The 26,687-nt window shown below is 52.0% G+C and overlaps 1 long non-coding RNA gene across 1 annotated transcript in view; it reads left to right on the plus strand.

Moving 5' to 3' along the window:
- Positions 1-26,064, plus strand: part of LOC109488954 — a 103,128-nt gene extending 77,064 nt beyond the window's left edge. The window contains exons 3-4 of the long non-coding RNA XR_002141851.2: positions 13,971-14,077; positions 25,919-26,064. This is a non-coding gene — a long non-coding RNA (uncharacterized LOC109488954). The remainder of the gene's footprint in view (positions 1-13,970; positions 14,078-25,918) is intronic.
- The last annotated feature ends 623 nt before the right edge of the window (positions 26,065-26,687 follow it).

A 26,687-nucleotide genomic window follows, 5' to 3' on the forward strand; every position in this document is an offset into this window, starting at 1 on the left:
AGAAAGATCCTGGGTTTTATTTACTCCAGCTTCCTCACTCAAGATGCTGCTGGTGTCTGGAAGGTCCTCCGGACTCCCTGAATTCTTCCCAGTGCTGTGGGGGAGTTCCTCTGTGCTCTGGGGCAGAAAGGGAGGTGGGGTGAGGTGGGGGTGGGGGCTTTCTAGGGGTGAGGGCTAGGCTCAAGGCTCCAGAGCTTTCCAGTTCCACTGTGTCCACGACCCTGGGGTGGTGAACAGGGGTCCGAATAGGAGACCACTGTCTCAGGCCACGCTGGCCTGCACCAGGGATGAGAGATCCCATGACCCCTGACACCAGGGGCAGGCTAGGTAGAAGTGGGTGAGTTTGTGGGAGGGGGCATGGCATGTGTGACCAAGGATTGCAGCTCCAAGTGAGAACTAAGCAGGAGCAGATGGAGCCCAGAGCACAAAGTTCCTGTTTTCAAGCAAATGTCTGGGACAATAAAAGTCAGGGGGGCAGCTGGGGTGGGAGGTGGGGTTGGGGTTGGAGGGGAACTAGACACAAACAGCGTGGGGGGTATTAAAAGGAAGATCTTATGTCAGCAGAATTAGCTCTTATTCAGAGTTGCCATTGAATTGGTTGGGGAATGGGGGTGGCCTTTCCAGCACCCTGCCCAGGGCCCTGGGGCAGCAAGCTAGGGCCCAGGCTGGTCTGAGGAGACCAGGAGTGGTCTGGGCCTGTGCCCACTGGGGACACCAGACAGCAATTGCCCTGCCATTTCTTGGCCTTTGATGCCTGGCATCAAGGCAGGGCCAGGCCCTCCTGGCCGCTGGGCTCTGGGCAACCCCTCCTTGTCCTTAGGGTCCAGACTGTGTGATAGTGTTGGCTGGGCAGATCAGGCCAGCCTGGCATCCATGGTAGGCCCCAAATGAGCTAGAGCGGGAGGGATGTGGGCCTTTCCCCACGTGGGGTCAACCAAGAGCTGCAACTGTGGGTATGGCTCACATCTGCTTGTGCATGCCTGTGCTTATCACGCGGGCTCCATGTCTTAGACACCCAAGTACTGGACACAGAGATCACTAACACCAGGCCATGGGGGGCTGGGGGCTGGGGCCCATATGGCCCAGATCGATGGCAAGAGCCAAGGCACAGAGCCTGCAGCCAGCCTACTGAGAAGACAGAAGGTCTATCTTGATGGAGCAAGAAGGAGCTGTAACATTGGCCACACAAGCTGGTCTTTCACGGGCCCCCAGCTGGGAGGGATTCTGAGCTGGTTTAGAGGGGAGGCCCCTACACAGGCCTTCCTCAGAGGGACTCCCTTAGCTCCCCCACTGACCTCCAGGGCTCCATTCTGGGAGGTCTTCCATTCTCCTGCTCTTGTTCCTACCAGACCTGAGCCCCCTCAGGGAACTAGCCCCAGGGGTCATTCACTGCTGAAAGGAGGGCCACCTGGGGCTCTGCTCTCAGTGTCCCTGGGGTGCAGGTGAGCCCCTGGTGATGCATTACAGAGATGTGTAAGGGGCCTGCACTCCCCAGGGAAGCTTTACTGGGTGCCTTTGCCTAGGATGCTCTTGGGAGGGTTCGGGTTCAGGGAGCTGATTCAGCTCAGGGCAAACCACTTCTTGCCTGGCTCCTTCCACCCTGGTGTCTGTCAGCTGGTGCTGCCTCGTTTTCCCTTCAGCTGAAGTCTGCGAGGGCGTGCCAGGCTCAGGGCGGGCCAAGGGTAGGAGGTGGGCAGTGTGGAGGCTCTGAAAGGAAGGCAGGGGTAGGCCAAAGCTTCTGCAGTCACAAACCTGCAGGTCAGGGGAAAGGGTCCTTGAGTAGAGTGACAGCAGTGCTCCTGCCTGCCTGCGTGCCTGCAGCAGGGCCCTGGCTCTCTGTGGTGCCCGCCCATGTGGAGAGGATTAGGGCCCGGAAAGACATGTTTTTCCCCCTTCTTTCTTGGAAGGAGGATCAAGGGGACCCGGTGACAGCCCAGAGATTCTGAGCGTGTGGACAGCCCCACTTCCCTTCCCGTCCGTCTCCCAGGCAGCCTGGGAGATGCACACCATCTGCTGGCAGTCCCAGACCTTGAGTTCCCAGCCAGCCCAGAGAAGAAGCCCCTGGCAGTTTCTGCCGGTCCATTCCTGGAGCCCTGAGAGGGCGACCCGGGGGGAGCACTGGGCTGGGGGCTTCACTGGAACAAGGCAGCGGGCATTATGCAAGACGGTTATTGGGCTTAATGGACCTAAGAATAGTTAGGAGCTGCAAAGTTGTAGGCACCTCTCTCCACCCTGACTTCCCTGTGAAGCCAGGGGCCAATGCTGGTTCAGGGGAAGGAGTTACAGGACCTGCTGGCCCTGGAAGGTGGGGTTGGGATTGGGGCTGAGACCGAGGGTGGCCCTGGGATCCTGCTCTTGTCTGTGTGTTGTGTGTGTGTGTGTGTGGGGGGGTGTAATTCCTGAGCCCAGATCCATGCACACACACACCACAGTGCCCCGCACGCTGCTCGAATATAGCAGGTACTCAATATGTATTTGATGAATGGATGAATGAGTTAGTGAATGAACATCCCTGATAGTTCTAGCCCTGGGGGCTCTTCTTCCTCTGTACTCAGAGCCTTATTTTTTGAGTCTTCTCCATTCTTTATTCCTGCCTGGTGATATGTACTGGGTTATTTGGGGGTGCTTACGTCACTCTCTTAATTCTCAGCACGGAAGAAAATTGTGGTTCCTGGGGTAAAAGCCCTGATCTCAGCCCCACAAAGTTTCTACATGCTGGTCTTGGGCTTCAGCCAGTCCCCGCCACTGGTTTCTTGGGACATGTGTTAGGCCTTGCAGAGTTCAGGGTTGGACACAGAATGGCAGTTAACATTCCAGGCTGGGCTGCGCCCCTGTGAGCAGTCAGGTGGTTGGGAGCATGCTTTAGTTGGCTATGCTAGATCCAAGGCTTAGGGAGCAAGCAGAATTAGGACCAAGACAGGGACTGCTAATCTGGAAATATGTGTGAGGCCAGGCATCCCCCATGCCCCCTAAGACCCCATTCCCCCCTGCTCTGTATGAGGTGTGTGCATGTGTGCTCAGCACAGGCAAGAATGAAATGTAAGATATTGAACTTTGGTCTGCATAGGGATGGAGCAGTCAGAATGGACACCAGGCAGAAGCAGCTGTGTTGCCCTCTTGCTTCTCCCCTCCCCTCCCCTGCCCTTCCCTCCCCTGTCCTAACCCCCACCCCTCTTTCTCCCTCTTCCTTCTTCTTTCTCTTGGGCACTGCAAGTGGTATAAGTGCTTTATTGCAGTTGCCCTCCTACTACCGTGCCGATGGCTGAGGGGCTAGAAATTTCCAGGCTAGTCCAGGTCCTGACCGTGAGGGATGGCTCCGTCTCCCTGTCCTCCTCTGAGGGCTCAGCATAGGAGGACATGGCAGGACTGGGCACGTGTGGGCAACGGGCTGGAGTCCTTAGTCATGGGCTAGCAGTGGGGAGTGGAGGACTCTGAACTTGGTGTTCATGCTTGGTTTTCAACATGACCTTCTTTGGAAGTGACTCAGTATGACCAAAGCTACTCTCTGCCACACACCCAACAGGACTCCCAAGGATCCCAGTTCCCGAGCCATGTGCCCTAGGGTTGCTGAACCGCAGAATGGGTGGGGAAGTGGCTGAGATCCGGCCCGTGACAGGAGCTGGCACCTTTGGCTGAACCTCACTCTGTGTCTGGGTGTGCACCCACGTGCGTGTGTTCCTGTATGGACAAGAGTCAGTCCAAGTGGGGAAGCGGGTGCCTCTGTGCGCACACATGCCCATGAGTGAGCGTAGGGTAATGTGCTGCGTGGGGACACGTGCACGTATGTACATGGACGTATGTGATTCTGTGTGGGGCTTACGTGCCTGTGTGTGCATGCTCATGAACGGAAGGCTTGGCTGGGAAACCCAAATCTCCCCCTCCCAGTCCTCAACCCCTGTTCCCTGGGGCCCTGATGGAGGAGAACAGAGAGTCCCCAAACCCTGCGATCTGGGGCGGTGGCTTCTGTTCGATCCCCCCGTTCCCCCCCTTTCTTTCTTGACACAAATAGCCTGTGGAACAAAGGGAGCTGGGGATTTGGATTATTTATACAGTCAACATTAAGCAACTTGTGGTCTATTTAAATTCTTCTTTATTAGGCCGGGAAATTCCATGGCAAACACTCAGGCTGTAAGGAGCCCTCCAACACGGCAGCTCCCAGCTCCAGCCATTGCGTTGGGTTCCTCCTTTCTTCTCCTGCTCCCACACCTCTGACCCCTGCTTCTTCCATTCAGCTTCCGGAGGCCATGGCCAACCCCCCTTCCCCACGGCATGGCCTCTGGATTGCCCTCGTTTCCTCCATTTCCTCCCATCCCTTCTACTTCCACTTCTCAAATCTCCACCGAAGACCCCCTGCCTCACTCCCCTCATGCTTTCTTCAACTTGGGAGGGGCGGCTGGACACCAAGACTGACTGGGCAGAGTGAGTTCTGTAGGCCCTGTGTGGGGCGACGGGAGGAAAGTAGGGCTTGTGGGAAGGTTGGGGAGGGGCAGGTTGTGGCTGGTCTGGTGATTTCCTCAGGGGCTTCGGGAGGCTCAGAGGCCTTGTGCTTCCCCAGGGTGCCTCTTTAGACAGTGTGAGTAGCGAAAGATAGGCTCCTACCCACAGGAGGAGCTGCCAGCGGATTCAAGCCAGTGACAGCCTGAGACCAGTTGAAGGACTTGGGGCTCATCCTGAGGATGAGGGGTGGCGTGGACTCTGCTGTCACCTGGGCCAACACCTAGGGTTGTATGACCTGGGCTGCAGCAGAGGATTTGTCTGGGCCAAAGTGAGGGAGGGGTGTAGTGTGGGGGTCTGCAGGGCCTGGCTTCTTGCCCCCTGCAGAGGACTCTCCACCTTCCCAGCCATGGCTTGCCATCTCAGTAGCCCTGAGGGCTCACCCAGCTCATCTGGCTGAGGGCAGGAGGGAAGCTCGGGGGAAGTTGCGGCAGAGCAGCCGGGGTCCTAGAGAATCCCAGTGGGCAGCCCCTGTGTCCTGTTCCTGGGTATTGCCCCTCCCTAGCCCTCTGCTCTCAAAGACTGTCCTGTCACCGCCCTGACCCCCACCGACATCTCCTCTTCCCTTGTTTCTCTCCATGAGACTGGAAGCCCCCTGAGGAGAGAGAACAGAGAATGCAAACATTACCTTATAACCCGGTGCCTGGAAGACAGGTGAGAGCAGGAGCTCGATAAGTGCTTCATGGACTCAAGGAAACGGCACTCTCAGGGGTTCTGGTGCAGCCCAGTCCTTCACTTCTCTGCTGGTAACCTTGCTGCCGGAACCCTCCCTTTTCATGCCTTTCCCAGGGGACAGAGCCTGTGCCCAGTTTGAGAGGGAGCCCACTCAGGGCTGAAAGGCCCTTCTCAGAACCTCTCCTGATACTGTGCTGGGAGAAGGGACTCCAGCCCCAGGAGTTCGGGAAGGGCTGTCAATGCGGATGAGGACTCCAGAGGTAAAGGTGACCACTCCCGGCTCCAGCTGCTGGAGACTAGGCCAGACTAAGCCAGGGCTTCAGCTATTGTTTTAGCTGACTTGAGGGCTTCGAATGAGCCGTGAGTCCCCCCCTCCAGGCAGACAGGGCAGGGGAGAAGCTGCCCCTCTCAGACTGCAGTCTCCAAACAGCAGCCAGCCGGAGAGGGCGGGGAGACGGACCTAGAGTTTGCTGCCAATTATCACCTCGCTGTCGGCCCTGCCCTCTGGGCCTGTCCCTGCTGCCACCTCTGGGCCTGTGTTTCTGATTAGTGGCCCCAGCTGTGCAACATTAGTTGCATTTTTCCCGGATGAATCTTGGTTGGGACTTCCTGCCACGGGTCTGAACCAGCTGCCTGCCTTTGCCGCCTGCTTCTCATCCCCGTCCCCTGGGCTGCCCCAAATGCCCGCACTCCTAGGGGGCTCTTCCTCAGGCGCTCAGGGGTTTGTCTCCTGGGGCTGGGGGTGACGTCCCTCAGCCTGCCTGGGGCAGCGCTCGGGACAGCCGTTGCTCACCAAGCAGAATCCACTCAGCTTTTCAGATGTGTGGCTTCGGAGCGATTGGTGGGGCCCCAGACCTGAGCATCCGTGCAGGTGCCAGTGGGCCAGGGGAAAGCAGGTCAAGGCCAGGGCTGTTTGGGCAGGTCTGAGAACGTTGTTCAGGGAGGTCTCCAAAGGCAGAGGGCATCACCTTCTGGCTTTCTGGGTCTGTTCTTTGTCCAGTCACGGTTTTGATTTTAATGGAGTCATAGTTTCCTGTTGAAAGCCAGAGCTGTATCAGTGCTCCCTTCTATGGCTTCCCCAGTGCACTTCAGGGGGCCGCTCAGAGAGGACACCGACCCAACACCTGAGAGGTGCTGAGCTTCCTGGCCCGCAGGTATGGAAGTGTGAGCTGGAGAATAAAATCATTTAGATGTCTTGTGATCCTCACTCTATTCCTGTAAGAGGACGGGCACAGGAGGCACCCCTTTCAGAGGAGGAAGCTGAGGATGGGGAATGAGTACGTGCATGAATGAGGGAGTGTTGGATTGTGGGCCAGAACCCACATGTGAGGCCTGCTTAGTTCAGCGTGAGTTTGATCAATGTGCTTCCTCTCTGGACCCAACCAGACTTTGAGAGCCTGGCAGCTGGAACATCCTCTTTCTTCTCACCCCTCTTCCCAGATTCCTGGCCCGCGTTCAAACAGTCTGACAGCCCTGTACCAGACAAGCTTGATTCTCACTGTCCCTCCTTGCCCCAACAGCCTGCCCTCAGCCATAGTCTTTGCGCTCTGCCAGGGTCTGCAACCTAGGACAGGTCTCTGGAAAGCAAAATCCCAGGAGGATTCTTGAGGCTGTCATCAGCCTGAATAGGAAGTCCTGAATAGGAAGCAGCCTGCTTGTGTCCCCTGTGCCCAGGGCAGGCCCAGCACATGGTGTAACCCAGGCTGAAGAGTGGTCCAAGCAGCTGGCAGGAGTCAAGCAGAGAGTAGCACAGAGAACTGGCCACAGTTGGCATTGGGGACTCCAGGGAGCTCCAGGGAGCTGGGGAGAGCTGCTGGCTCTGGGAAGGAAGCAGAGGCTGGAGGCAGGTGGCCTGAGGTCTCCCGAGGGAGAAGAGGCTTGTGTCCTGGAAGCATCTGGCTCTTGGAAATGCTGACCAGAGGAGAGCTGGTGGCAGTGCTCGGTGCCAAACATTCTGGGTGGGATACTGTTCTGTGTCCAGAGAGGACAAGATGCTGCTGCTGAGAGCTGGGCGTGTTGCAGGCTATCCTTCACCTGGGCCATTGCAGAGGCACAGTGCTCACAGCCTTGGCCCATTCCAGGAGCCCCGGACAGCAGGCTTCTCAAATGGTCCCAGAGCATCTCCCGGCCCAGTGCAGTAGGTGGGGTCCAGCAGGGGCCAGAGACCCTGCCCTGGGGAAGTCTCCCTCCCAAGGGGGAACGTGGTACCCCTGCCCTCAGGCCATTCTTCAGCTAACGATGGGTTGACACATCATAACCTGCAGGTCTCCTTCATCCTGGAACTAATGGTTTTATTCCTTCAATTCTTTTGTTATTTTAGGCAAAACGTGAGCTGTCTCTTTAATTATCTGCAAGGAATTGCCAACAACTCCATTTGGCTAGATTGAGACTATGAATGAAACTTGTGTTTGTCTCTCACGGTCTTGGTTGGTTTTAGCCTTTGCCGTCCCTTGGATGGCTGGTGACAGAGTGCTGTGTGTACAGATTGGCTAGTGGGAACACAGTGTCAGTTTGGCCGGGCCTTGTCAACAGGATCTTGGGGTGGGGTGGACCCCACCATGTGGACATTTTGCATGAGAAAGAAATTCCCCTTGTGAGAGATAACTCCTTCGGCCTCCATCACTTACCTGTGGAGACAGGGAGCTCACCATCTGCTGGTCGGTTTTAATTTCTGTCCTGTACTCTAGGGCTGCAGGCCAGGCCAGGGGGTCACTGAAGGCTCTCCTCCAGAAGAGGCTCCCACAGGGTCCCCTGGAGCCCCCTGGTGGTCACTGTGCAGGTGTGCTGCGCTCCCCGGGGTTCTCTGGCAGCCCTCAAGTGCACAAAGGGAGCTTCTTCCCTTTGCAGGGGCCTCCTTGTGCTCGCCTTGTGGCTGGCAGAGGCCCTTGAGTTAGAGTTTCCTTGTGGCCCACCAGGCATAAGGTGGGCACGAGGCACGAGGTCTAGGTCAAGGCCCATCATCTCTCCTTGCAGTGACCCACTTTGGGCACCTCTTCGTGAACATTCTCACCCTACGCTGCCACGTCCTCAGGGTGAAACTGAGATTTCTGTGTTGAAAGGCCCCTACCTTTTAACAGAGGGCGAGCACTCATCGCGAGGAAGAGGAAGGGACTGCAGACAAGAAAAGCCGGGAAGCAAGGCCATGTCATCCTTGCTTGACATCCGGCCAGGGCCCCTGGCACCAACTAGTCAGACAGCTCAGCCTCAGAGCTAAGCTGCTCTGGGCTTAAATGTCCTGGTCACTGTTGGTCCAAAGGAGAGGAGGCCTTTGTCATACCTGGGAGACCAGGAGAAGGGGTGTAACACCCACAGTGTCCTGGTTTGGAACTTGGCTGCCTGCCTGCAGCCCCAGGGATAGGGTCTCTGAAGGAGGACCCTCCCTCTTCCCCACCACCAGCCGCACCACCATAGCCACATGTACATTCCCGCCAACTGCAGCCTTTCAAAGCCATGCCTTGGTTCGAGAGCAGGAGGGCACTCTACCATATGGTAGAGGCTAGGCTGAGACTTTGAATCAGAATCACTGAACAGCTGGAGAGAATGGAAGGGAAGTGAGGGGCCAGCGAGGCTCTAGTCATCCGTTGGGCCAAACCCATGCGACGAGGACACTCCAGCCCAGCATCTGGAGCTGTCCCAGCACCCTCAGGCCAAGGAGCACAGGAACACCTTGAGACTGCCCCACACTCCAGTCCCACCATAGACAACGGGCAGTGAGGGCTTGTCTCCTGGCCCTCGCAGGGACTAACTCCACGTCCACTCGGTTTGGGCTTTTCATCCTGTCATAGCAGCACAGTAGGGAGTCTGGGCCTGTCCGATTCCTTTAGACAGCCTCCCCCAGCCGGAGCTGAAGCCCACGCCTGGAAGGCTTTCCTGCAGCCCATGGGGTTTCCTCTCCAGCCCTCGGGCAAAAAACCATTCCAACAAAAACCTCCATAGCTTCCCAAGAACTTGCCATAATTTATAGGCACCAGGCAGCCCAAATCCATGCAGAGAAAAGTCACATTCCTCCTCAAGAGGAAACCCAGCCAGCTGAGTTGGAGGTGGTGGGGGGCGGTGTGCCGATTCTGCGCAAAGATACATCCATTTACAAAACCCACAGGGTAAAGACATCTGAAAAGCCAGAGGTGAGCCCACGTCACCTAAGGGTGACCCATTATCTCCAAAGACGGGGGTGGGGGTGGTCTTAGGAACAAGGAGGGCTAGTTTTAATTTACCCAAAAGGTGAACAAAGGGACGCTTTTTTCCTCAAAGGCAAATTCAAGCCACTTCCTTTAGAGAAGTCCAAAAAGATTTGCAAATTTTTAATGAGTCTTTCCAGCACTGATGCCGTTATCCAGTTTAACTTTTACAATAAACTGGGGAGACGAAGTGTTATCATCCCCATTTTAGGAAGGAAGAAACTAAGGTTCGGGGAGCCTAAGTCACTTCTACACTGGTGAGGTACCAAAGGAGGCAGACTGCAGAGCTGGGTCTGCAGCTTCCACAGCCCATGCTGGGGGTGCGCCGAGGGAGAGGGGACCCCAGGATATGGAGGACATCAGGTCAGGAGAGAAGGCCTTGTGGGACTGCGCGGGGAGAGGCGAGTGAGTGCCAGACACTGCCGCCCCTCCCCCTTCCTCTCTTCCTCTTCCACTGAGTTGACCTTTAAATTATGGCATCAGCTGCCATGCCAGACACGCTGTGATTTCCCCTTACTCCATCTGCCTAGCCTTCTACTGGCGCAGTTTCTCCTCTTGCTGCTTTCCCCTCCCTCCTTCCCACTCACTCCTTTTCTCTCCTCTAACCGGACAGCTGCCTCCTCAGGTGTCCCCATTCACAGCATGCCAGCCTTGCAGGAGGCCCTGCTGCAGGTGGGCATTGCTGGCCTTACCCTGGCCGCCCCCCCTCCCCTCGCCCCGCGCTGGGACTTTGCGGTCCCCAAAATCACATCTGCAAGGTCCTGCTCTGCCTTCCCTCCTAGGGCACCGCAAACCTTCCCACCAGTCCCTCCAGGTTGCCTGCTGTCCAGTGGGGCTCTTTCTGCTTGCTTCTGCAGCTACCCCAGCCTCACCCCTCCCAAAAGCCTCAGGCAGGGATGTACCCTCCATTTAATGTTCATTTACATTTGGCCCCAGGCCTAAAGGATATTTTTTGCCTACCACTGTAGAATATAGCAGACATTAAATCTTATCAGTTTAATTTTCTCCCAGATAATAGGACAGCCTTTGATTTTTTTTTCAAACTATGGAAAAAGTGTCAAAGAAAAGTGGAACATTAATCAAGGGACTTTGATGAAAGGAAAGAAAGTGTTTTCCTAAGAGCTCAACATGTGGTGCAGCTGCTGGTGGATATTTAAATGACGTTTTTCATATGTTGCTGTAAAAAAAAAATCTCTTTGAGTTGATTCTGGAAATATATTCCAATTTGCTACAATGCCAGTGGTTTTAAAATTATTTAGAAATAAAATGTGTTTATGATTTCTGCTCTACTTTGTATATTTGTCTGCTGCAGACCTCTTTCCTTTGAGGAGTGCTTCGCCTGTCTGTCCCAGAAGCTGCGAGGCTCTTTAGGACAGAAACACTCAGCCCAGGGGTCCTCAAAGATGGGAACCATGTTTTCTTCCTCTGTGGCCTTTGGCCCAGCTCATCACTCTGTCCCAGAGGTTTAACGACAACAGGAGGGATTTAGGGAAAGAAGGTGGTGGGGGATGTCATTATGACTAGGCATGTCTGGGGAAACCTTTATAAAAGCCATGATTTCTCCTGCAAATGAGAAAGAAATTAACTCATTCGACTCCTAGGGTCCCTTACAAGCCTGCATACCTGAGTGGAGGAAATCCAGAGGCCTCTGGGCTCTCCTGTGTGAGGCTTATCGGGGTCCAGAAGAGAGCCAGTGCCACTTGGGATGGGGGAGACCTGAGTGTTAACCTCATTTTTGGAGGGGAAGTCCCCTCCCACCCTGCTGGAATCCCTTCCTCAGAAGATCATTTAGAGCTTGCCCAACTCCTGCCCTCTGGAGGACAAGCTTCATAACCCTGCCGTCCTTGGGAACTTGCCGATCCTCACATCAGGGGAGGGAGAGCGTGTTCTGAGATGCCCCCTTTGCAGGATGCACGCTGAGGCCTCTGCTGCAGGGGCTCTGACCAGGAGGGCAAGGCCTGAGCAGCAGCAGTGAGGGATCAGTTTCCAGAGAGAGAAAGGCCCCACAGACCCTCCCCAGGGTCAGGAGGGCAAATGGCCTAGAGGCTTGCTGTCCTTCCCCAAGGCCAGGCTGCCCCTGGGAGATCTGGCCCCGGCCCTGCCCTGGCAGTGGGTCCTGTCCTTGCTGACCAGTGGGGGGCACACTCTCCCTAGTTTTCCTCTCTCCACTGGAGTTTGGACCTGAGGGAATGTGCAGGGGTGCTGTTGCATCTCCCCTGCCAGAGGCTTCCTGGGGGTGCATGTGGGAGATACGGGTGAAGGCCTGATCCTTCCCCATCTGCCGGGGCCATCTCCAGCCCCCTAGCTGTTGTCTTGTCTTGTACTGGCCTGTGGCGTCCCCCAGGTCCTCACAGGCAAAATCATTTATGGGTATATGTGGTTTGGGTGAGAGGAAACACCTGCTCAGACGTAGGGCTGAGATGAGCATTGCTGAATTTCTTTGGCAGTGAGGTCAAGCCCAAACTCCAGCCTCCACTCCTTCCAGAACAGTCTGCCCCCTCCCTCCTAATCTTATGTCCTGTACTTCTTACCTCTCCCTGCTCGTTCCACACCGTGCCCCGAGTGTCCAGCCCAGTCCTACCTCTGCTCTGGGCCCCAGAGAAATGCCTTCTAGTTGGCCCATCCAGGGCCCCACCTTCTCCAAAGGTCCTCATTGTCCTGCTCCAGAGAACATGCTGAAGGAAGCTGGGGAAGGAACAAGTCCAGGTTTTGCCTAGGCAGTTACCCGTCTGTGTTGTTCTTGTCTTACATCCTTGTACAGTGAGCCCCTGTGCAGGGTGGTGAGGGCCCTTCCTTTGTTTCCCCTGACACTGCTTGGTGCAGGCTGAGGCTCAGAGCAGATGCTCCTGGGGGGTTTTACAGTAGCCCCTTAGACAAAGCCTATGGTGCTCATGGAGCCTGAGTCCCAGGACGTTGCTCTAACGTAGCTGTCACGACAGTCCCATGCTCTTGCCCGTCACTGATGCAAAATGCTATATGACAGAAGACTGTTGGGGGCTCACAGGAAATGAATCCCCCATCCTAAGATAGAGACACAGGAAGACAGGTCCTTTGCCTTCCTCTGCTCATATTCATACCTAGATGGGATGCCAAGAATTCCTGCAGCATCTGGAGATGAAGCTGAGACACAGGAGATCAAGTGGAATTGCAGAAATGTGGAGCAGGAGAATAAGAGATCATCCATTTCTCTCACTGTTGCGTCTGGTTGGAGATGGATGTCGTGTTATTCACAGCTATATAGCAGCCACCTGGCAGGGTGAGAGTTGGGGTGGTGCCCAGAGAAACCCCATGGCTGCCACTGAACTGGGACTGCCTGATACCAGAGCCTTCCCTCTCTCCCTTCCTCCTTCTTTCCAGAAAGAGAGAAGAGGTCTGAGTTTTGTCTTAGACCACCTGAGACTAAATGGGGATGGCCAGGCCTGCCTCGCTGGGCCATTGAGTACTATCTCAGATAACACACATATGAAAGGCTCATCAGATGGCCCTTCCCTTCCCCATTCCCCTGCTGTCTTGCTTGCAAAACTATCTTTGTATGTCTTCTGTGCTGCATGTTGAACGTAGTCATTAGTCTGGAAAAGGCCTCAAATGGAAAAATTCCCGTGCCTGCCCAGTCTTGAGCCAATCAGATCCAAAATGCTTTCAACAAGAAGGAGCACTGCAGAGCCCCACGGTCGTCAGAGCACTGTATTTTGTGATTTAATGTCATTGGAAGATGAACCGTATCTCAGAGTGGACCCGAGAAAACAAAGGTTGCCCCTCCGCAGGTGCTGCATGACATTCGGGGTAGCCCCAGCGGCCCCATGCCGTGCTGTGCTAGGGATGGGTCTCAGCAGCCCAGGTCATACCCTAATAGTTGCCCCTGAGAATTCTAGCAACTGGGGGTCTGGGCCTGGTGACAACATGCCCAGCAGGGTAAAGGGCAGAACCCTGCCTCACCTGTCCAGTGCTCTTGACTTTCGAGTGTTAAGTACAACCCAATGTTAACTGGACCCCCAAGGAGTTAGCTAAACCTTGTGCCCTGAAAGCCAGAGCCAACCAATGAAGCAAGGTGGTAAGGTTTCAAGTTTCACCATGAACTGGCAGGTAGAAACAAGCCTGAACTGCAGCCAGAAGAATTTGAGTGAGTGCAAGGAGACATCTTGAAAAAATGGATGGACCACTGGTAGAAATGGGCAACCAGTAACATTTTCTCTGCTTCTCTTTTAGGCTTGGGTGTCTTTAAAGGTGGGAGGGCTACTCAGAAGACAGGTTTGGAACTGATGCTCTCCTAAGCCAGATGCTAGAATTAAGTGACCTCCTGACCCTCTTGCCCCTCTCCAGGCCTGGAGAGGGGTGCATGCACTCAGTTTCAGTTCCAAAACACCAAGGCTGAAGGGTTGTATGGCCTGTCTCTTATTTACTGGGACTTTCAGGAAACCCAAATGCAAAACAATTGGAGTGGGGGGGAGGCTCTAAATTTCTCCAAATGAAAATACTTTCCAGTTGGGTAAATTCCTTTGTGGGGTTACTTCCTAGCATTTTTCTCTCTCTCAGTCGTGTTAGAAGTTTGGTCATCCAGTTTCATGAACACACAGAAGGACAATGGGAGCTACAATTCTGTAAATGTGCCTCTATCTCTGGCAGGGAAGGTTGCGACTAAGACAATGGTGAGCTGTCTACTGAGAGCTGGATTCTAGGAAGAAGGAGAGCACAGCTGGGGAAAAGACCCTCGTGGACATCTAGACATTCAGGTAGGAGAGGAGCAGACAGTGCTTACCTTGAGCCGGGGCCTTAGCGATGGGAAAGTCAGAGCAGAAGGGGATCTGGGCTAGAAAAGGCAAAGGTAGTATGTCGAAGATTTCATGAACGTTGAAATAGGCCCAGTAGAAGGACTCAGTGACTCTGGGGGTGAAGTTACTCCAGTTTTGGAAGCTACTCCAAGGGCATTCCTCTGGATATAAAAACACATTACATTAGAGTTCTCTTGACCAGTGTTTGCTGTTAGTTTTAAAGAAAAGTCCTCTCTCTCTCTCTTTTTTTTTTAATGCTCACCCATGTGGTAAATTGTAAAAAGGCCATAAATTCTTCCACTCCCCAATGGCCTTGCAATGTGACATTGTTGACCTTCCCATCAGGAGCCGAAGTCCGTTTCCCCATCTCTTGAATCTCTGCTGACCCGGTGACTTACTTTAGACCTTGAGACATTAGCAAACTTGATACAAGCTGAGGCGTGGCAAGCCCCCATGTACAATGGTGTTAAGCTTAGAACCCTGCGACCACTGTGTGCCTGACTGAGCCTGAGCTAGCCTGCTGGAGGGTGAGGGGCCACATGAAGGAGAACTGAGTGCCCCTTCGGGTATGGGCGAGGCCATCGGTGTTCATCCAGGTGCTAGCTGACCTATCAGCTGACTATAGACACGCAAGAAAGCCTAGTGAAGATCAGCTGAGGCAGCCCACACCAGAATAACTTCCCACCTAATCCAAGAATCACGGGCTAAATAATTAAATGGTTATCAAGCCACTCATGTTGGGGGTTGATCGTCATGCAGTGAAAGCCAACTAACTCAACCTCAACAACTCATTGTGTGTTGAACTCATAGATTGTGTTCAGTCAAGGTTTTCCAAACAGAGCTGAATTTTGTAGAATCCACTATAGAGATAATCACCTGGATAAGAGGATATGTGACATTGGGTGGCGGTAATGGGTGTTGATGCTAGTACTGGTGTTGATAGTTGTGGGATTTTTGGTGATAGCAGTGGGGGTGGTGATGCTGGCAGTGTGCAGTGATGTTTGTGATGGTGAGTGTGTGATGGTTGTGGTGCGGATGAGAAAACTAGCTCCAGGCCACATCGGTGGGGATGGTGATGTACAAGTTGATGGTGTTTATGAAAGTGATTATGATGGTGGCAAGGCTTGTGGTGGAGATATTAATAGTCACAGTAATGATAACTGGGGAGGATCATGGTGGTGGTGGTCATGACTTTTGGTGATGGTGATGATAATTATGGTGAAAACAATGGAGAAGGTGACAAAGATGGGGATGATGAAGGCAGTTGATGTTTACTGGATGTTGGCAATGGTGATAATTGTCATGACCGTTGTGATGGTGGTGAAGATGATACTTTTAATGGCAATAAACTACAGATGTGCTCTTTATGGTGAGCAAGCCACATGGCCTGGATTTCTCCTTCCCATTATAACACCGAAACCTAGCTTCCAAGGTAAGAGGTGTTTTCTAAGAAAATAACCTATGAGCTGAGAAGATTAGAACCTTGGGCTTCACTTCCTTTTTCGACAAGGATTGACGAACTAGAACCTTAATTGAAGTGGAAAAGGAATGGGGAACCTCAGCTATCAGCATTGGCTGCCTCTTTGAAGGCAGAATGAGAGAAAAGCCATGCAGGGCACACAAAAGGCTGGCCAGCTGGTGGAGAGAAGAGAAGACAGATCTCCTATCACCTCAAGCCAGAGGCCACAGATCTGGGTCTCCCGGAGCTCTAAGAGCATGCTCCTCCACCCTGGAAAAAGCCCAGCAGCTAGAGAGAGAGAGGCACGGACCAGGAGAATATGGCCAGAGTGAATCACTGTGGCCGTGTATGGGAAAGGCCTCAAGGGGCCAAAGGCTCAGTCTTGATGTGGCTTGGAATGCTTATCATCTGGCCACCTGAGTTGGGAGGGGCCCACTTGTGACTTCGCTCTGCCCCAGCCACACTGCAGTATGAGCTGTGGAGTGCACTCTGAGCCAGAGGATGGGGAGAGAGTGAAATAAGATGCTGACGACAGACTGCTGGCTTGGTGGGCAGTGTGATCCTTGGGGCCATGCGGAGGTCAGACATGGGGAGGACAGGGTGGGCCAGAGCTGTCCCAGCTGCAGTGCAGCTGCTCCCTGACCGGTCATCCAGACCTTACCGAGGACTAGGAATGCTGTGGTGGTTTTATCACTAAACGTGGGTCCTCCTGCTGGTCTGCTGAATACAGTTCTGGCTTCTCTGTTGGTTCCCAGGATCCTGCTCTGCGAATGCACACCCATGTTTCCCTCTGGCCAAATGGGACCTCCCACCCATTTACCTGCTGTCACTGAACACAGAGGCATAGATGGAAACTCTGTGGAGTATGCTGGGCTGGGGATACCTTGTTCCCATGGCAGAGCCCCCTCCTCAAACATGATCCTGAACAGGCCCAAGACAGGTGTCAACAGAAGTGGGGAGAGAGTAGGGGAGGGCCAAAGGGAGGGGAAGTGCCCAGAGCTTATGGAAGGCCCTGAAATGTCTGCAGAACTAGACTAGGAAATAAAACTCTAAGAGATGTTTCAAAGGCCCTGTAGGGAGAAGAAAGACACAACGTCTTGAGCCCCAGCTGGGACTTGAGAAAGCTGCAGAATTTCAGAACATGGGTTAGTGTCTTTAGCTAGCTTGAAAAAGCTCATTTCTGTTCCTGGGTCTTAATGAAGGCATATCCTGTAAAAAGGTGCTTGCCCGAGGGGTGAGTTGGAACTGACGTGTAGCCAGGCCAGACTCTCCTCATCAAGGCCCATGCCCTGCTACTGGGCTGCACCCTCCCAGAAGAAGGAACATCTTTTCCTAATCCCACAGAGGCATTGTATAGGCTAGCTGGAGCTCTGGTTTAAATGTGCCTAGAGTATCAATTCCAGCTGAGGTTGTTTCCATCCCTGTTGCTCCAATCGGGCACTCAGCCTTCAGCTGGTCAGTTAGAAGGAACAGGACAGAGTCTTTTGAGCTCTTTCCTACGAAAGCCTCAAGTGAGCTGAGTCAGCCCGATATCTGCAGCCAGCACAGATGGGCCCGCTTTCAAGGTACTTTCTATAGTCAAAGGAAAGAGACCATGATTATCTAAATGATTATCGAAGTATCATGATGTTCAGGATAATGATAAGAGCATATGATAGGGAATTTACTTTACCTGAAGGCCAGGTAAGATAACCATTTCTGAGGAACAGACACTGCTGTTGGAATGCGAATAATGTGTAAAAGTTGGCAAAAAGAAGAGAGTGAGGATGGGGGGGATGGGGACAAGTGTGGTGGGCAGGGGAAGAGCATGTGTGAAGGTGTGAAGAAGTTGGCACATGGCGGGTCCAGTATGGCTGTAGTGAGAGGACGCCTACTCTCTGAGATCAGAGGGTAGTCAGGGGCCAGTGTACAGAAATCTGTATGTCAAGGTAGGTGTTGATCTGATCTGTGTTCTGAAAAATCTTCCCAGCTGCCAAGTGGAAGTGGACTGGGGGCAGGGAGGTGGCAGGCTGGTCAATGGTGGCTTCATTAGTAAGGCTGCGGCAGTGGAATTTTTACTAAAAGGAGTTCTGGGAATCTAGCCTCCAGTCTTCCATACCCCAGACTTGGGAGGGACCAGCTTTATTCTTTCTCAGACTTCATCTTGGGCTGGGATCCCTGACTCTATTTTATAACCGTATTTTTAAAATGGAGAAAAGAGACAGAAACCGGAAGAGCCCGGCACTTTGTACATTGCAGGGTCTTGCTCAGTATTTGGCAAATGAAGGAACGGTAGAGAAACGCAAGGCAGTGTCAGTGAAAAACAACAGTGCAGATGCCCCCTCTTCATGCAGTTTAATGAAGTTCTGTACAAGTTAGGCGGGTAGAGATATAAAGGTCAATATGGAGAAGGGAAAGAAGAACTTAGACTTTGCAGAGGAGCTTGCATTAAAAGAAATTGTTATTGGGGCACCTGGATGGCTCAGTCAGTTAAGTGGCCAACTCTTGGTTTTCGCTCAGGTCATGATCTTAGGGTTGTGAGATTGAACCCTGCATCAGACTTCATGTTCAGCCTGGAGTTTGCTTGAGATTCTTAATCTCTCTATCTGCCACCCACCTCCCACTAGCACGCTCTCTCTCTTTCTCAAAAAACATATTTTTCAAACAATCCTTAATAGGTACATTTTGGGGCATTTGGGGAAAGGGGAGGGAAAAAGCAGGGGCAAAGAAGTGAGGTGGTTGGGACTCTGGCCCCCTCTGGGATCATCCTCCCCAGTGTTCCTGCCACCAGAGCCTTGGGTTCCCCCACTGTGCCATCCACCTCTCAGGAGCTCCAGAGCTCTCTCTCTCAAGTCCACAGTCTCCATATGCAGGGGAGGTGGGCAGTGGAGGGCATCCAGGACAGTGCTGGGTGTTCTGGAGGCAACATCTCTGCCTGGGACTCTTCTTTCAACCAGTTGAGGCCACTCTTTGGACCTGTCCCACCAGAATCCCAGCTATATCCAGATAGACAGGCCATCACTTAGCACACGGAGTTTCAGGAGCCACATGGGCCCCAGGGATGAGATGAGTGTGAAAGAAGTGCCATCCACACTTAGAGAGACTCAGAGTGCCAGTGGGGACCCAGGTGAGGGTCAGGGGAGAGACCCATAGACTTTTTTGTTTTCCTCAGATGTGGGCAAAGTTCATTTTAATTGCAAAGCCTTCATCTACAGCACATTCCGTAATGAACACACAGGAGAGCTGTGGCTTTCGAACATATGAATATATAAAAGTCCCTTGAAATTCAGGTAATCAGGATGAGAGCATTCCACAAGGAAAGCACCCCTCATTTTTCTGAAGACTGTTTTATGTTTTAAAAGATGACTAGGCATACTTGGAATTTCAGAGTAGTAGGATGGACTTTGCAGCCCAGAGAAGAAGAAAACCTTTTTTTTTCATATTATTAGGCAAATGCGTATCAGCAACTCCACTTGATAAAGCAAGATGGATGCCCTCCTTGAATCAGGCAAGGGCAGAACACTAAGTGAAAGACGCGCTGGGTGCGGATGGGAAAGCAGGGGAAAGGGAGCACCAGATACCAGATACCAGGCTGGGGGCCCTGACAGGGAGGGAGAGGGTGAGGAGGCTTTGCAGGAGGTTGGAGGAGGGGTTGTAGAGATCTGGGCCAAGATTCCTGCAGGCAACTTAGAGCCAGAAAGCTTGAGAGGTGACTGGAGGGCAGAGTGAGGTGGGTAGGGAAGGAGCCAGGCTGTTCCTAGGAGCCCAGACCACCTTGGTGGCCTCCCTGTCACTCCCTCTGGAATGCAGTGGAAGAATACAAGGTCTTGGCCTTTCCTGGGGTCTGGAGTCTGGGGATAGGAGATAGCAGCCTCCCTGTGCTCTGGGTGCTGGCAATAGGAAATGCCCTTGGATCTGACCCCTGGAGAAGGGGTGCTAAGGACAGGGAGAAAGAGGCAGGGCGGTAGAGCTGCGGATGCACACGTGAGGGAGGCTAGGGAAACTGGATCCCTCTACAACAGTCGTTAGGTTTTCAGAGTTGGGTCCAGTGGGACTCCTTGCCCCTGAGGACCTCCAGAACAAGGCCAAGCTTTGAGCACCCACACTCCAGTCTGGGGGGATGGAGACACTTGATGGAGCCTGGCGAGCTCCGTATGGCTGCAGAGCCTGTAGCCTGAAGGATCGGGGACCATCCCCAAGGCTGTGGTGACACTGGGCACCCAGGAGGAGAGGAAGGCCTGAGGAGCCAACCAGGCAATGGAGAGCCACAGGACTTGAGCTGGTGAAGGAAATTGGTCTTCTGGGTGATGGTCTGAGTCATTTTAGAGAAGAGGCAAACCTGGTGTGAGGGTCGAGGGACATGAACCAGCAGGTGTCCATTGCGCAGTGCCTTTCCTTGTCTGTTTTCCGTCAAGTCATGGGCTCTACTTTCTCACTAATCCTTTTGTAGTGGGTTCAGGCCTCTGCACAAATATTGGGTGTCTCCCTTGTGCTGGCACTGCTTGAGGGACTTAGGGAACATCAGTGAACAAGAGATACCAAGATCCCCACCCACACGGGGTTCACATTATAGTGAGAGCCCAGGCAGTCTGGAGGAGCAGTGGGTGGGAAGTGTTGTGAATCTGGGAGCAAGGACGGGGCTCTGGCCTCCGGAAGGAGACGTAAGAGCAAGACCCAGTCCTGGGCTTCAAAATAGTGCTAAGAGGTCTCAAGGTGGAGATTCCGACTTGGGGGATGGGTTTGGATGGATCCTGAGTCTCAGGTACAAGGTGTTTATCAGACTGCAGGTATGAGATCAAGGCTGCCAGAGGATGAGCCTACTCTCCTCATGCTCCTCCTTCCTCTAGCCAGCCTGAGGATGAGTGCTGTGCCGCTGGCTGTCCCCGGAAAGCAGACCATCCTTTCTTCTATGCGGTCCTCAGTCTTCTACCTGCACATGGAGAAGTTGGACCAGGTAGCTCTGCTAGCGTGATATCAGGCTGTGACAAAGTCAACATTTTCAACAGAAGATCCCCAAAGAGAGGCATTTCTTCTGGAATGCCTCAGATGCTTTTGTTTGCCTCCTGGGCGCTCTGGCAACTAGGGTTTCCTATCAACCCCTGACTGCCAGTGAGGTGAGGGGTTGAGATTTGTCTCCATTTTGCAAATGGGCATATCCATCCCTGACCATTTGTGGTGAGCTTCTGGGAGAATTGGCCTGGCTGCTTTCCTCACACAGGTGGGACCCAGAGCAGGAGGCTGGAGTGGAACATACCTTAGGCCTCCCAGATGCAGTGAGAAAAGGAGGGTAGGTAGGGCCCAAGCCCTACAGTCTCAAGGTGATGCCTATGGTATGAAGGACCCTAAATGTGCACTTTGGAGGAGGAAGGAGAATGTATCAGGAAATCCCATGTCTTCATCTCACTCCCTTTTCCCTGGTTCCTAGGGGATGGGGTGAGCTGAGAATGGAGACTGGGGACCAGGAATCCCTGGTGGCCTGCCCCATGGTAGAGGGAAGGGTGGGACATGCCATGGAAGTCCTGGTCAAGGTTCTTGAAAGAACAACAGTGGTACATGTGTCCAGCTTTGGCCCATCATCGGCCTTCTGGTGTGCTAGAGCTCTTGGGCAACCTTGGCATAACCTTGACCCTTGGCCACTTGTCTCTCCACTCTGCTTCTCAGCCTGAGGCTGGTACCCCTCCCAAGCACTTTGTCTCCTCCCTGGGACTATCTTTACTCCCTCTGTATTTGTGTCTGACCCTCTTTTTCTTCCTACTTAGGATCTCCCTCCCAATCAGTGGTCAATCTGTGTGATTATTGCTGCATCTATGCCACAAAACCAGTCTCTTGAGAACATTGACTGGATTCCTCTAGAAGACTCTAAGTGGCTCTGCTGAGATGTACCATCTTTTTGTGTCATGGAGTCCTCCCAGCCTGGGAGGACAGCTCTCTCTAGTGGGTCTTTGCTCTTCTCTGGGGATGCGGTGGCATTGCACACCCCCAGCTCTGGCCCCTTCTCCCTGCTCTTTGCCTCCGATCCTCAGCCCAAGCTGCCTGCATCCCTCCCTCTGCAGGCAGCCTCCTGGCTGACTTCACTCCCTGTCACATTCCTGGCTGTGAAAGGGACCTCTTCCAGGGCCCTGGGGAGATGACATGAGTTTGTTTGTTTTTCTCCTGTCTCCACTTCAAGGGCTCCACTGGCAAAAACAACACCCTGATGACTTCCAGCTCTTCCCCTCCTTTGCCTTGAACATGGGAAAGACGTCCTCCACTCTCAGATGTGTCAGCTGAGGAAAGAGGAGAACAGGGGCTGGCTTTAGGAAGGTCACTTGCTCCCACTGCCTTTTTGAGGAGCAGTCATAGAATCACTTGTCATCCACAAAGCTCTCCCTGTGGGTCTAGTCTCAGGAGCCCCTCAGGGGAGACAGGAATACCATTGTTTAAGAAGAAAGGCTAGAGGAAGGCAAGCCTCAACCCAAAGGAATGAATCTTATGGGAAAATACCGATTTGAGGATCAGAACACCTTTCCAATACCTCACACAAAACTGTGCACGAACAAACCTCCTCATAGCAATGGTGCATATTCCTGAACTGTGCTAAACTTCGAAAATCATGACTATAAGAGCCTTCCCTCTCATGGGAGGGCTGTCACACAGAACCAGTGAGGAGGGATTGTGCATGGGACACAGTGTGTGTCCACCGTCTAGGTGCCAAAGATGAGCTTGCTGAGGACCAGACTCTCTTTTACAGGATAGAGAATAGTCGCGGTTCTCTTTAAGGAATAGTGTTTGGGTCAAAGAGGCTAATGCTGAGAGCCCAGTGGAAGGACAAGGTGAATGAATACAGACATTCTAAATACTACATCATCCTCCACAACCTTGGCATTGGTGGGGCTGCCATCTGGGGCCTCAGGCCTATTGTTGAGAATGGCCTAAGTTCTAGGGTGAGGAAGAAATTGAACTATCTCCAAGGATAGAGCAGAGCTTTACTACCACTTTCCTGGTGTACAAACTCCAAACAAGCCCAGAGGCCACAGAGAAATGGTCCCAGGGCTAGAGAGCCCTTTCTGATGGCAAGTGTGTTTCTGTGAAACAGTGAATACAGGGATAACTCTAAGGTCAATTAGGAGCCCTTAAGGAGCCAAACCAGAGCCACCGGGTTGTCCAGTTCATCTCCCATGGATTCTCTGAGAACAAAGGAAGACTATGGGTTCACAGTGCTGAAATAGGCGCTGATAGAGGAAAACACAGAGAAGTAGAGGAGGAGAGATTCAGCTTCTTCACATCCTCAAAGTTCACGCCTGTGTCCCTCGCTTTGCCCAGGGCCCAGCCACTTGGCCTGAGGAGAAACTGTTGTTCACTTGAGGTTGTAGAAAAGAAACAGTGTCATCTTGAGCTCCCTTAAGTACCTGTTTTTTGTGTCTCCTCTGGTGGACAAAATTCTGGATTAATTGTTCCCACAAGACCAGATCTCATGGTCCTTCCCTCTAAGTCCTTTGCCTGATGAGAAAACAAGAAATAGCCTTTAGGAAGTCCCTATCTGTCCTGATCATTAAAATACAGTTCTTGTCCCTGGAAAACCCAGGTCTTACAGCTCAGGTCTGACACCCCTGGGGATCTGTTGGTCAGCCTGAAAAAGAGAGCAGTCATAGATGTGAGGCAGATGCACAGGAACACAAAATGGACAGTGACCGCAGCTGCCACATGGAGCTCCTTGTCACTGTGCTGGGGGTGCTTGGTTGACTGTGGAGAGTGGGACCACTGGAGGTTGGTCGGGAGAGCCTTCTGGGGGGTTTGCAAGGTTAGTATGGCTCATGGATTTGTAGAGAAAAGAGGTATTGCAGAGGAGAAGCTGGTAGGCGCAAGCAGTCCTGTGCAGCTATGCTCCAACATTAATAGTGCTACTGAAGGGCGCTGGCAACAGCATTCTAGTGTCTCGGGACATGGAAAGGCCCCCCTATCCATGCTGAGTTGTCTTCTCTGTCTTTCCCCTACATATTTTCTCCTGGTCTGTGTTTTAAAACATACCTCATACGGGCCATCTATATTCCTCTTGACATATGGCGTCCAGAACTTGTTCTCTCATCCACTCACTCAATGCATATATATGTAGCATCTTCTATGTTCTAGATATTATGCAGGGTTACAAAGATTAGTAAGACCCAGTTTGGTTCTCAGGGAGCCCTTATTAGCACTGCTCAATAGAATGCAGCATGTTTAATAGAACTTTTTGTGGTGATGGAAATGCTCTCTGTGAAGTCTCATGGGAGTCACTGGTCTCTTCGGGCTGTGGAGCACCTAAAATGTGGCTAGGGTAGCCGAGGAACTGAATTTTTATTCTATTTAATTATAATTAATTTAAATTGAATAGCAACATGTGACCAATGTGAACCATATTAGACAGCCTATACATAACTGAAAAGAGAGACAAGGAATCAGACTGTTACACTATTAGGACAGTGCAATCAGGCCTGCCATTGTGGTCTGGTCAAGGAAGTAGGGGAGAGGGAGTGACTGATCTGCCTGGAAATTAGAAAGTCTTCCCAGATGAGATGACCTTTGAGCTAAGTCAGGGATGATGAACAGGACATACGTGATGATGAGGAGGGGGCATGTGTGGGCAACAGGCTCAAACTAGTGATTCCTGCATTTTTGCTAGACTTCCCAGCTGGGCTCTTCCATAGATTAACCAACAGAGCTGGACTTTAACAAGGAGATACAGATGTGCTCTGCCTGCTGGCCTGGCTCTCTGCCCTCCTCAGTTCCCAGGGAGGTGGGTGATGACAGATGGACTCATGACTCTCCCTAGATTGAGGGATCCAAGGGGCTGAACTGACCCTAGGAATGATGATTGCACCCAGGGGAGAGGGTGCGGGGTATCTGGAGACCATATGGGAAGCTGGGAAGCATTTAGGGGAAGAGGATTGACGCAGGGGGAGGAGGTTACTGGGAGCCAGTTTCCCAGTAGAGGCCAAGAGTCACTCCCAGGGTCAACTCCATCCTCCTGTCCAGATGGAGAAATGGGGGAGGGGTACTGGGACCCTATGAGGCTGCTGGAAAACTGTCATTGTGGGGCTGGGGCAAAGAGTGGGTGATGAGATCTCCTGTGTTCGAGTCGTTGGTGGTTGGCCCACACCACTCCCATCAGACTAGGGTCTGCCAGGGGTAAGGCCCAGTGTGTGGTCAGGGAAAAGAGAGTTTGAAATGTAAATATTTAACTTCTACACACCTGAATTAGGGCTTTTGATCTACCTTTTCAAGATTTACCCCTTCCTAGGCTTTCCTATCTTAAGATGGTATCACCATCCAACAAAGTTGCTTCATCTAGAAATCTAGGAGTATTCATGGATTCTCCATGCTCCTTTATTTCCTACATTGTCTTCATCATCAGGTTCTCTTGATTCTCCCTCCAACACACATCTCTAGTCCACTTACTTCTTCCCATTTCCACTGATGCCATTCTGGTCCAAGTTTCTATAATTTCTCATCTGGAAATTTCCCTTTAACTGGTTTCCCCATTTCCTTTGCTGCCTTTTGCTACCCATTTTACATGGAATTCAGAGCAATTTAAAACAAAAAAGAAATCAGATTACTTTATTTACCTGCCTAAAGTATTTCACATCTTACTTAGAATGAAAGCCATACTCCTTAACATGGTCAAAGAGGATCTGCATGATTTAGCCCATTCATTCAGTGTCATCTCACATGAATCTGTCCCAGCACATGATGCTCCTATTGTTCTTGTCTTCCGGATCCTTGAACAAGTAGTAAAGCCTTTTCTTACTGCCAAGACTTCACCCATGTTGTGGCCTCCCTTCCTCTTCATTAAGGTGGCTTCTTCTCACCCTTGACACCTCCATGTGTGTACCTGCTCTACTCCTCTTCCATAGTACACTCTTCTTTTCCCTCATAATAGAATTTGAAATTTATTTTCTTGTTAACTGTCTCTTTCATTAGACTCTGAACTCTGTCAAAGCAAGGCCATGTCTAATGTGTTCACCATCAGCTAATGGACTGCTTTGCACGCAGAAAGAACTAGGTGGGTATTTATCCAAAACATGAATCAATGGTATTTCTCCTTATGTGGGCCTAGGAAATCACCACTTTTCCCTGTTAGGAAGAGCTGGCTAGCCCCAAAATTGTCTTCAGCTATTATTGAGGTTTGTCCTACACTTTTCCACACTCCCTTCACCATATCTAAAATAATAAGTTAGACTTTTCAAGAATTACCAAAGCCCTGTGGGTTTCCAAGGCTCTATTCATTTCGATGTCCAGTCTAGTGTTTCTAAACATAAGCACTATTAGTTGCATGAACATTGTGATGGGGTCAATCTTTTCTCAGCCTGAGTCTGGCTGGGATTTCCATAAATTTTTTCTTTTCTTAGAAATGCTCCCTGTCTAGAAGAATGTGGATGGTGTGAGAATTGGAGGACTTGATCTTTGAGAACCATTTGGGCAGCAGTTTTGGAGGGGACCAGACAGCTAATCCTGGTGAAGAGGACTCTGTGACCCAGAAGACGCCTCAGATGCAGCCAGGAACAAGGGGATTACTGCCTTACTTCTCTGAATTTTCAATTCCAACATAGCTGTAGCCCTGTTATGAGCAGTTATGAGCAGACCAGCCTCCAGGGAAGTACAGTGATGAGGCTAAGAGCTCAAGTTTGGGAGGTAGACTGCCTGAGCTCAAAACCTGTATATCTGTATGTAAGTCACTGGCTCTCTGCACGTGTCTTCATCTGTCTTCTAAGTACCTCTTCCTGTCCATCAGATCTTGATCCTGTTCTTTGCCCCCATGACTTTCCCTATAGAGCCCACGTGGAAGGAGCAGTTGGTGGATTGGGATATCCTGAGTATCTGCCTCTTACATGGTTACTGTCAGTGCCTTGGGTCCAGGAAGGGCAAAAGCCTAAAACCTGGGCCTGAGAACAGAGGATGTTACCATATTCTTTTTCTATATCCTTGAACCTTGGCTCATACATGCTCTCCACATGGACTCAGTAAATTTTTCTGCACTAACCAGGAACTACCCCTGAAATAGAAAAATATCACAACTTAGTTCTTACTTTTTATAAAGAAAGTTTGTTCATCCCCCCCCCCACATTATAAAAGCAATTCATAGAAATACAGAAACTGTCTAATGGTAAGAAATTTATT

Source organism: Ailuropoda melanoleuca, chromosome 4 (assembly GCF_002007445.2).
Source record: "Ailuropoda melanoleuca isolate Jingjing chromosome 4, ASM200744v2, whole genome shotgun sequence".
NCBI classification, from domain to species: Eukaryota; Metazoa; Chordata; class Mammalia; order Carnivora; family Ursidae; genus Ailuropoda; species Ailuropoda melanoleuca.